This window comes from Neoarius graeffei, chromosome 13 (genome assembly GCF_027579695.1).
Source record: "Neoarius graeffei isolate fNeoGra1 chromosome 13, fNeoGra1.pri, whole genome shotgun sequence".
In the NCBI taxonomy this organism is placed as follows: domain Eukaryota; kingdom Metazoa; phylum Chordata; class Actinopteri; order Siluriformes; family Ariidae; genus Neoarius; species Neoarius graeffei.
The window spans coordinates 17,508,922-17,520,993 of record NC_083581.1 but is presented as its reverse complement, the minus strand read 5'-3'; positions in this window follow the sequence as shown (position 1 = coordinate 17,520,993).

Genomic DNA, 12,072 nt, shown 5'->3' with positions numbered 1-12,072 from the left:
CCAAAGAGTATAATCCAAAAGAAAAGCAAAGTGCAAAAATACAAAAGCTAGGAAGATCAAAAAACACAGTACAAAGGAAACTGGAGATAAACATAACAGCACAAAGACTCCGTGACAAGAGGACTGAACTCAGGGGTATAAATAGACAAACTAATTAAGGACACAGGTGAAGATAATTAGGCAATTAACACAAACACAAAACACAGGAACAGTGGCGGCCTCTAGAGGCCAAAATAAACACGACATGAAAAGGAAATAACAGCGGCCTCTAGAGGCCAAAACAGTCCTAGTCCTAACAGGACCCCCCCCTCTAGGAGCGTCTCCTGACGTTCCCAGGGCGATCCGGATGGGCCGAATGGAAGTCCCGACATAGTTCTTTATCAAGGACATCCCGAGCAGGAACCCAGCAGCGCTCCTCAGGACCATAGCCCTCCCAGTCCACCAGATATTGCAACCCGCCGCGGACCCGGCGGGAGTCAAGCAGGCGATTCACAGTGAACACAGTCTGCCCCTGGAAGATGCGGGGGGGTGGGGGGTTCCTAGGGGCAGGGGCATACGTAGATGTCAGTACGGGCCGTAACAGGGAAACATGGAAAGTGGGGTTGATCCTCAGAGTCCGGGGCAACTGGAGCCGGTAGGAGACAGGGTTCACCCTGCGCACCACCTTGAAGGGGCCAATGTAGCGAGGAGCAAGCTTGTGGTTCTCCACCCGCAGTGGAAGGTCCTTAGTGGACAGCCAAACACGCTGCCCAGGGCGGAAAGCGTGTGCAGGTCTTCTATGGCGGTTGGCCTGAGTCTGGTTGGTTCTGGAGGTCTGTATGAGGGTCTTCCTGACCTTGCTCCAGGTCTTGCGACACCGTCTCACATATTGGTTGACCGAGGGCACCCCCGCGTCCTCCTCCTGGTCCGGGAACAGAGGTGGCTGGAACCCGAATTGGCACTGGAATGGCGACAGCTTGGTGGCCGATGACTGCAGGGTGTTGTGGGCGTACTCCGCCCATGGCAGCCAGGTGCTCCACGATGTCGGGTTATCCATAGCCAGGCCTCGCAGGGTGGTTTCCAGGTCCTGGTTGAGCCTCTCCGTCTGACCATTGGACTGTGGGTGAAACCCAGAGGAGAGGCTGGCAGTGGCTCCGATGACCTTGCAGAACCCGTGCCACACTCGGGAGGAGAACTGGGGCCCTCGGTCTGAGACGATGTCCTGTGGAAGACCAAAGACTCGGAAGACATGATTAAACAAAAGTTTCGCAGTTTCAAGAGCAGAGGGGAGTTTGCACAGTGGTATGAAGCGGCAGGCCTTGGAGAATCTGTCAACTAAGACCAAAATGACCGTGTTACCTTGTGACTCAGGGAGACCCGTGATAAAGTCGACTGCCACGTGGGACCAGGGACGCCGGGGAATGGTCAGAGGATGCAGGAGACCCTGGGGACGCTGTCGTGGGTTCTTGGTTCTGGTGCAAACCTCACAGGACAGGACAAATGACCTTACTTCCTTCTCCATGTTAGGCCACCAGAAGCGTCTTTTCAGGAAGTCCAGGGTCCTCCGAGCTCCCGGGTGGGCGGTGAGAGGGGAAGAGTGACCCCACTGGAGAACCTTGGCCCGGGCTTGATGTGGGACGTACAAGAGGCCTGGTGGCCCCGTCCCAGGACCGGGGTCCTGGCGTTGGGCTCGTCGGACAGCCTCCTCAATACCCCAGCGGACAGGGGCCACAATCCGGGACACAGGGATAATAGGCCCGACTTCATTCTCCCTGTTAGTGGCAGAGAACAGTCTGGACAGTGCGTCAGGTTTGGTGTTCTTGGAGCCGGGGCGGTATGAGAGGGTGAAGTCAAACCGACTGAAAAACAGGGCCCACCTAGCCTGTCGAGGGTTCAGTCTCTTGGCTTGCTGGAGGTACTCCAGGTTCTTGTGGTCAGTCCAAACCAGGAATGGATGTTGTGCTCCCTCCAGCCAGTGCCTCCACTCCTCAAGGGCCAGTTTGACCGCTAGCAGTTCTCGATCCCCCACATCGTACCGGGACTCAGCAGGACTCAGGCGGTGGGAGAAGTAAGCGCAGGGGTGCAGCTTTCCTTCCGAACGTTGAGAGAGCACCGCGCCGACACCACTGTCCGAAGCGTCCACCTCCACGATGAATGGTTGGGAGGTGTCCGGGAGAACCAGAATGGGTGCCGTGCAGAAGCGGTCCTTGAGGTCTTTGAACGCCTTTTCTGCCTGAGGAGACCAGCCATAAGATCCACCTGTCCCTTTGGTGAGGTCAGACATGGGTGCTGCCACAGAACTGAAGTTCCTGATGAACTTGCGGTAGAAGTTAGCGAATCCTAAGAACCGCTGAACCTCCTTAACGGACTTGGGAGTAGGCCAATCCCGGACGGCCAGGGTCTTGGCAGGGTCCATTTGGAGTTGGCCTGTCCGTACAATAAATCCCAGAAAGGAGACCTCGGGAACATGAAATTCGCATTTCTGGGCCTTGGCGAACAGATTGTTCTGTAGCAGCCTCTGGAGAACCTGGCGGACATGGTGGCGGTGCTCCTGCACGGTCTTGGAAAAGATAAGGATGTCGTCGAGGTAGACAAAAACGTATAGGTTAATCATGTCCCTTAAGACGTCGTTGATTAGGGCCTGAAAAACAGCTGGTGCGTTGGTGAGTCCGAAGGGCATCACCTGGTATTCGTAGTGCCCAGACGGGGTGTTAAAGGCAGTCTTCCACTCGTCTCCCTGTCGGATACGGATGAGGTGGTATGCGTTCCGTAGGTCCAACTTGGTGAAGACGGTGGCGCCTTGGAGCAGGTCGAAAGCTGTGGACATCAGCGGAAGGGGATATCGGTTGCGCACAGTGATCTTATTCAGGCCCCTGTAATCAATACATGGTCGGAGCCCCCCATCCTTCTTGCCGACAAAGAAGAAGCCGGCTCCAGCAGGTGAAGTGGAGGGTCGAATAAACCCAGAGACCAGGGCATCTTTGAGGTATTCCTCCATGGCCTTGCGTTCTGGCTGAGAGAGTGAAAACAGTCTGCCACGAGGAGGGGTAGTCCCAGGGAGCAAGTCGATGGCACAGTCGTAGGCCCGGTGCGGAGGAAGAATGGCGGCCCTGCTCTTGCTGAATACCTCCTTGAGATCCCAGTACTCTGTGGGAACTTGAGATAACTCGGTGAGATCAGGGGGCTCGGCAGGAGACACAGGAGAGCTAGAGAGCAGACAAGAGGCATGGCATGCAGGGCCCCATTCCACAACCTGGCTTGTTACCCAGTCTATGCGAGGGTTGTGGCGAGTAAGCCAAGGAAGGCCTAGAATAACTGGGAACTCAGGTGAAGGAATCAGGTGCAGGGATATTTCTTCCTTGTGACCTTGAGACTGGAGGAAAACAGGAGAAGTAACTTGGGTGACTCTTCCATCACCTAACGCTTGGCCATCGAGGGCAGACACAGACAGTGGGACTTCAAGAGGTGCAGTCGGAATATTGATGCTTTGGGCGAAGTGAATATCCATAAAGTTCCCAGCCGCCCCTGAGTCTATCAAAGCTTGACAAGAGTGGACAGACTCACCCCAGGAGATGGAGACCGGGATGTAGATTCCTTGGCCAGGGAGTCCGGGAGAGAGGGTAGGCCCCGTCACAACCCTCCCTCGGCTGGACGGGGCGGTCCTTTTCCCAAGAGTTCGGGACATGATGCTCGGAAGTGACCAGGCTTGCCACAGTAGATGCAGCACTTGTCCCTCCTTCTGCGCTCCCTCTCAGATGCGGAGAGGCGAGTACGACCCACTTGCATGGGTTCTGGACAGTCACTGAAGGAGGTAGACGGTCTCCAGGTAGAGGTAGGGAGGCTGGGGGGGCTCAAGGCTTGGTGGCGTTCTCTCATCCTGTTGTCCAGACGAATAGCATGTGAGATGAGGGTTTCGAGGTCACTTGGGCATCCAATAGAGGCCAGACCGTCCTTGATGGGGTCAGACAGACCATGGTGGAAGGCTGACACCAGGGCAGTCTCGTTCCATCCACTTACTGCTGCGAGTGTTCGGAACGAGATGGCGTAATCTGCGACGCTTCCTCCTTGCCGGATGGACATGAGCTTTCGGGCTGCGTCGGTACTGATGTCTGCCTGATCGAAGACCCGAAGCATCTCTTCAGAAAACAGCTGGAAATCAAAGCACTCAGGTCCCTGTCTTTGCCAGATAGCAGTAGCCCAGGCTCGCGCCTTACCAGCTAATAAGGTGATCACAAAGGCAATCTTGCGGCGATCCGTAGTGTAGGTGGTAGGCTGAAGCTCAAAGGTGAGTTGACACTGGGTAAGGAACTCTCGGCACTCACTGTGCTTGCCGTCATACCTCTGTGGTGCAGGAAGGCTGGGTTCGCGAGGTGAAGAAGGCAGCATTGCAGGAGGCACTGGAGCAGGAGTGGGAGCTGGATCAGGAGCAGGAACTGGATCAGGAGCAGGAGATGCAGGCAGAGATGTCAGCTGTGCCAGGGTTTTCCCAATTTGCTGAAGCAGTTCCTCGTGGCGAGCGAGGGCCTCACGTTGGCTGGTGAGCGTACGTCCATGAGCGTCCATGGTCGCTCCGAAGCGTGTCAAAGCTGCCATAATTCCCTGAAGGTTGGCCGGGTAGACAGTTGAAGCAGCCTCTGCTGAGTCGGTCATGACGGAGTCTTTCTGTTAGGGTTTTGCTGGGATTCGAACCTGGTTCGTTGGTGTGATAATCCAGCAAACCCCCACTAGGCCACCAGGGGGATGACTCAAATGCAGAGGCGTGAGGCGGAAGTAGAAAAAGAATCAAAAGGTTTATTTAAACTATATACACTATATACAGGGCAAAACAAAAGACAACAAAAAAACCAAAGAGTATAATCCAAAAGAAAAGCAAAGTGCAAAAATACAAAAGCTAGGAAGATCAAAAAACACAGTACAAAGGAAACTGGAGATAAACATAACAGCACAAAGACTCCGTGACAAGAGGACTGAACTCAGGGGTATAAATAGACAAACTAATTAAGGACACAGGTGAAGATAATTAGGCAATTAACACAAACACAAAACACAGGAACAGTGGCGGCCTCTAGAGGCCAAAATAAACACGACATGAAAAGGAAATAACAGCGGCCTCTAGAGGCCAAAACAGTCCTAGTCCTAACAGTTTCCTGTGTCTGAGCAGCCCTGTTTAGGCAGAGCACTGCTCATCCGGTTTACTGGGAAGGTGCTAGAAAAGGTGAGCTAAACATTGTCTGTCCAAACCAAGCTAGTTAGTTTCCTGCGGCTAATGTCAGTTCATTTAATGTAGGTACAAAGCAAGCAACAAGAAATTTTTGAAAGAGAAAATTTGATGAAACATTGGTTGTTGGAATGTGAGAACCCTTCTGGATCGTGACAGTAAGAACCGTCCAGAATGTAGAACAGCTCTCGTGACCAAAGAATTGCAGCGCTTGAACATCGACATAGCTGCACTTTCAGAAACACACTTGCCTAATGATCATCTCAATGAAGTATTGTCAGGATACACAGTATTCTGGGTTGGCAAACCGAAAGGGGAGAGGCGTGATCGTGGTGTTGGCCTTGCCATTAAAACATCCTTAGTGGAAAAGTTAGAACAGCTGTGTAGCATTAATGATCGCATCATGAAACTTTGTGTCCCCTTAGCAAGTGATTGTTTTCTGTCACTTCTTTCTGTTTATGCTCCAACTTTTATAGCCAGTGAAGAAAACATCATGTAATTTTATGCAGCGCTTGGAGATACTATAAGTTCAATCCCAAAAGAAGAGAAGCTGATAGTCCTTGGAGACTTCATTGCAAGAGTAGGCAAACAACATGACACCTGGGAAGCTTTGGGCCCTTATGGCATTGGAAAGATGAACAACAGAGCTCAAGGAGATGAACAGAGTTCATCTCCTTGAACTCTGCTCTCAGTTTGAACTTGCAATCAGTAATACCTTCTTTCATCAAAAGCAAAGCATAAAGTTACCTGGAATCATCCCAGGTCGAAACATGGTCACCTAATTGACTATATCATCACCAGGAAGTGAGATATTGGAGATGTCTGCAATGTTTGTGTTCTTTGCAGTGCTGTATGTGGCACAGATCACAAACTGGTTCAGGGTAAATTCAAATTAAGGATTCGATGGAAGATTTGGATGAATGGAGTGAAAGTTCCCAAGTGTCTTAATGTGTCCAAGCTAGCACAGCTTTATCTGACATGATGAATAACATAACCTGTGATGGCACATGGGAAGATTTTAAAACCCAAGTCTATCAAGCTGGAGTTGACCTGTTGGGCTTTGTTGAAAAACACCACAAAGACTGGTTCAATGATAATGATGCCCTCATTGAGGATCTACTTACGGTAAGTCAAGTCAAGTTTATTTGTATAGCGCTTTTAACAATAAACATTGCCGCAAAGCAGCTTTACAGAATTTGAACGACTTAAAACATGAGCTAATTTTGTCCCTAACCTATCCCCAATGAGCAAGCCTGTGACGACGGTGGCAAGGAAAAACTCCCTCAGATGACTTGAGGAAGAAACCTTGAGAGGAACCAGACTCAAAATGGAACCCATCCTCATTTGGGCAACAACAGACAGCATGACTATAACATTAACAGTTTTAACATGAAGACAGTTTTGTTGATGTTATAACTCTTCATTGATGGAAACTTGAGTGCAAAACTGTTCATGACAACTGCAGTCCTAAAGTTAGCAAGTCAACTGTAGTCCTCAGCCATAAAAGCATTACTGTAAGAGTCCAGAGCATCCTTCAGGTGTAACTTTCAACTGTCCTCATGGGGCCATCCTCCACAGGAGCGATGCAATAAAATTCCAACCAGACACAGGGCACCAGGATGGTGTTCTGAGACTTAATTAGATAGATAGATTAGGGATAAATTAGCTCATGTTTTAAGTCATTCAAATTCTGTAAAGCTGCTTTGCGACAATGTTTATTGTTAAAAGCGCTATACAAATAAACTTGACTTGACTTGACTTAACTCAGTAGCTCAGCAGAACATAATTCAGCTGCAGAGAAGGCTTATAAAGGGCACAAAACATTTCTTCAGCTGGAGCTTAGGAAGATGAAGAATGATTGGTGGAATGACATCTCGAAAGAAATTCAAAATGCTTTTGACAAGCATGACTTAAAAAGCATATATAGTTCTCTATGTAAAGTTTTTGGTCCTAAATAATCTCCTGTTGTTCTTCTGAAATCCCTTGATGGCAAAACCATGATTAAGGATCCTGCTGGCATACTAAAGCAATGGACTGAACATTTTTTCCAACCTGTTCTTTAATCCTTCTGCCGTTGATGACAATGTTATAGAGGACTTGGCACAGAGTGAATTGCTTCATCATATGTCCACCAAACCCACTCTTGATGAAGTAAAACAAGCCATCAAGCAAATCAACACTGGCAGAGCACCTGGGCTCGATGGCATTCCTGCAGAATTACTGCATTTTGGGGGAGATGATGTTGCTTCAGCAATCCTCAAACTAATTACTCTGTTCTGGGAAGTCACCCTTATACCTCAAGACTGGATTTATGGAATCCTGGTTTTGTTATTTAAAGGGAAAGACTAAAAATCTGTGTGTGATAGTTACTGTGGAATCACCCTTCTTGAAGTAGTTGGTAAAGTTCTTGCAAGGCTCTTACTGAACAGGCTTATGATAAATATCTGCCCTCAAGCCATTCCAGAGTCACAGAGTGGTTTCAGGTCTGGCAGAAGCACATGATTTTCTCAGTGAGACAGCTACAGGAAAAATGCATTGAACAGCAAATTCCACTATACCAGGACTTTGTAGACCTGACCAAGGCATTTGACATTGTAAATCATGATGCATTGTAGAGAATTGTGGGCAAGGTTGGCTGTCCTTCTACCATTGTCAACCTTGTGAAACAATTACATCATGACCTGAAGGCTTGTCTTGCTTTCAATGGCACACTTTCAGATAAAATTGTGGTGGATAACAGAGTCAAGTAAGATGATATTCTCACCTCAACACTCTTCTTGATTTATTTTGCTGTGCTTTTATCACATGCCTTTCAAGATTGCGAGGCAGGTGTGTCCTTGAGATTCAGAACAAGGTTTAACACCAAATCCAAGAACTTTGAATGTCTGATCCAGGAATTGTTGTATGTAGATGATGTAGACTTTGTAGCACACACAGAGGAAGATTTACAGCGGATAATGAATTGCTTCTCTGATGCTTGTGATGATCGTGGTCTGAAAGTTAGCCTCAAGAAGACAAAGGTGATGTTTACCCCACCACTAGGAGAGCCCTACAGAGAGCCAAAAATATTAGTGAAAGGTACCAGACTGGATGTTGTTGACACTTTCCCATACCTTGGAAGCACTATATCAAGGGATGGTGCTCTGGATTCTGAGATCTTTTCACGTGTACATAAGGCATGTATCGTATTTGGCAAACTGGAAAGTAGAGTTTGGTCTAACAGGGGCATTATCATTAGGACAAAAGTCAGTGTGTATAAAGCCTGCATCTTGACATCTTTGCTCTACTCATCTGAGACCTGGACAATACATCAGAGGCATATCCCATGGCTGGAGTGCTTTCATTAGAAATGCCTGAGATGCATCCTCAATATTAAGTGGCAGTCACTAACTCCAGACACTGTTGTCCTCCAGAGGTCTCAATGTAATCATGATCATGTGTTATTGTCCAAGACAGGTTATGTGAACCATCTTAAAGTTCATGATAATAATCAGAAAACAGTGAATGTTGCCAACTTACCTCAGCATCCAGGCAATAACACCTGTGTAGTTTGCAACAAAATTTGCAAATCAGCATCTGGACTGAAGTGGCATATGGTGGTACACAAGGAAGCTGTAAAACATCCTGATCCTATTAATCCAGTCAAAGTAACAGAGTTCATTTGTCACATATGCCTGATGGCAATGAAGTCGAAGGCTGGTCTCAAGAGTCACCTTAGAGGCCATGAACATTGAAATGAAACAGTTGATGTGAAGATATAGAGTCGGCTATCATCTGTAGAATATGTAGCAATCATCATTATGAGAATGAATGAGCAGGTAGTTGCGGAAATGTATTCTTTACTATGTGTCTTACTATAATATAAAGTCCAAACTGGCAAGATTTAGACTGGCATTGTGGTACATTTTGTTCCTGTGATATCCATGATCTGGTTTGCACATGCTAAAAGATAATAATGACATTATAAAATTAGAAACTTACCCTTCAGAAGCCAAATACTAAAATAGGCAAACAGTCATCAGTTGTGAAGTAGTGGAAGTTAGTCAGTCATCTTCCTTGCCTGACTTTCTGAATTGGACACTAGCAGTTGCAAACTGTTCAGGCGAGATCATGAGGAGTGTGTATATGTGATTATTATTATTATTATTATTATTATTATTATTATTATTATTATTATTATTATTATTCCATTGAAGATTTTCATCTATGCAGTGATCAATTCCAAATAAAGATTAAAAAAAAAAATACTGCACAAAATTCTTGGACATACCCAAGGAATGACGTCACTTCCCATCCCTGATGAAGGTTCCTGAAGGAGTTGAAAGCTTGGGTATGTCCAAGAATTTTGTGCAGTAAAAAGTAAAAAAAAAATCTTTATTATTTATTATACATTTATCGATTCACCCATTATGCTTCAAGCTAGTGACACTAACACCACTGAACCATGAAGCTCTCAGACAATTGTTTTTTACAATCAGCTTTGGGTTTGATGGCAAAATGGCTGTATGAGGGGCATAATAGGACAATGGTGTATATGTAGGAGACAGCTCCCAAGCAGCTTGGGCCAGAAAATGAGCTGGATGTGTGTGGGGGGAAGTGTGTGTGTGTGTATATATATATATATATATATATATATATATATATATATATATATATATATATATATATTAGGGCTGTGCCGATAGACGATGCCATTGTCCATCGACGGTGGTGGTCATCCATCACGATGGAGAGTCACCATCGTGATACCACGCCCCCGCCTGTCATAAACATGCATATATCATCTGGGCCTATTTAACCTAAAAAGTTAGTTTTTTGTTAGTTTAGTTAGTTAGTTTTGTTTAATATATAAATATATTATATAACATATAATTATATATAAATACATAATTATATAAATCATTATAAAGTAATATCCTATTACCGCTTGTTCACGTAGGCTATGGTGCAGGGACGTGCTAGTGAACATAACATGTGGTTACACAAATACAGTATGCTACTAATAATAAATTTTGACTTCATTTTTTAGCCTACACTATACTTTTAATGTAAAATTTGTCATGTTGCTCAAACAAATAGCCACTATTAATGACTTCAGTCGGGAAATATTGCACCTTATCAAACGGCAGTGAAGCGCAGACTTCAGCAGAAGTCAAATAACTTTAATCTGGTAAATAGGCCTACTTTCAGACACAAAGTGGTCCACTCTAAGCCATAATGTCAAACCAAATGGAAGAATGACGGTGATTCTGACAAATGTAAAGACAGTAAAAAAAAACAATTTTAAATCATGATTTTAAAAGCTGGTGCAATAATTCAAACACTAATAAATTGGAAAAATTAGCGCGTTCAAGTGCACACTAAAGGCCGAAACACATCTTCAATTGATATGGTGTAAATAAACAATGAGTAATAGCTTAAAGTGCTGATGACACGTTTTTGACATCTTTGGCGAGGTTTTATAACATAAAAAGTAATTCCCGATGATCCATATATTAATTCACGAAGGCGCCTATTTTACAAGTTATGATAAAAAACACGGCTATTTGGGCAAATTTGACGGGGCTGCAGCACCCAGGAGACGAATGAGGAGGAGGGGCTATATGACGTCAGCAAAATAATCTTCCTCCTAACTTACCAGTTTGTTGTTGATGCGACAGGTGTTCAGTTTATCATTGGGGGCCAAGCAGCAAAGCTGCGAAGGCACCCATAGTGATTCTATTGTTTCTTATTATTATTATTATTATTATTATTATTATTATTATTATTATTATTATTCAGTCCACTTCCGCCTCTGCAAGTCTATGGCAGCCCATAGAACCGTCTGGTAAAAAGTTGTGAAATTTGGCACACTGATTCTAGACACTCTCAACATTCCTCTCACCAAATTTCAGGCCTCTACCTCAAACCCGTTAGCGCCACCAACAGGTCAAAGTCCCAGGTACATTTCTGCTTGTAACTTTTGAACCGTTGGTCTGATTTTCAAAACCTTGGTATCCCTGGAATCCTTGGGCCAAGACGAATCCAAAGCACCCCATGACGTCATTTCCCGCCCATATATTTTTCCCGCCATTTTGAATTTTGTGAAAATCAATTAAAATGTTTCAACTCCCTCAATTTTTTACCAATTTCTCCCAAACTTGGAAGATAGCATAATTGGACCAACCTGCACAAAAGTTATACCCGGTGATTTGAATTTCACAAGCGTTTGGCCGTGGCAGCCAATCAAACTTGGCTGCAAAGATGCGAAACAGGAAGTGTGCTCATTTCTCGGCCACCCTTTGGCGTATCTTAACGAAACTTGGTGCCTTTATGCAGCACCCCTCCCGAAAGGGCCCCAAAAAATTTGGAACAAATTGGCTGCTAGGGGGCGCTATAACTAGGAAAAATGTCTTTTGGCTCATATCTCATGACTCGTTTTGGCTAGAAACAAAATTCCACTATGGCAGGAATCCTTGGCTCAAGACGAATCCATCGCACCCTATGACGTCATATTCTGCCTTGAGGATTTTCCGCCATTTTGAATTTTGTTAAAATCAGTGAAATTCTATGGCAACGCATAGAACCGTCTGACTAGAGGTTTTTAAACTTGGCACACTGATTCTAGGCTCCCTCAAGGATCTTGTCACCAAATTTCAACTCAGCACCTCAAACTCTCTAGCGCCACCAACAGGTCAAAGTTGCAAGTACACTTCTGCTTGTTACTTTTGAACCATACGTCTGATCATCAAAATCTTAGTATCGCTGGAATCCTTGGGTCACCACGAATCCAGCGGCCCTGTCTCGTCCTATTCCACCCAGGAGATTTTCCGCCATTTTGAATTATGTGAAAATCAATTAAAATGCTTCTCCTCCCACAATTTTTGAAGAATTTC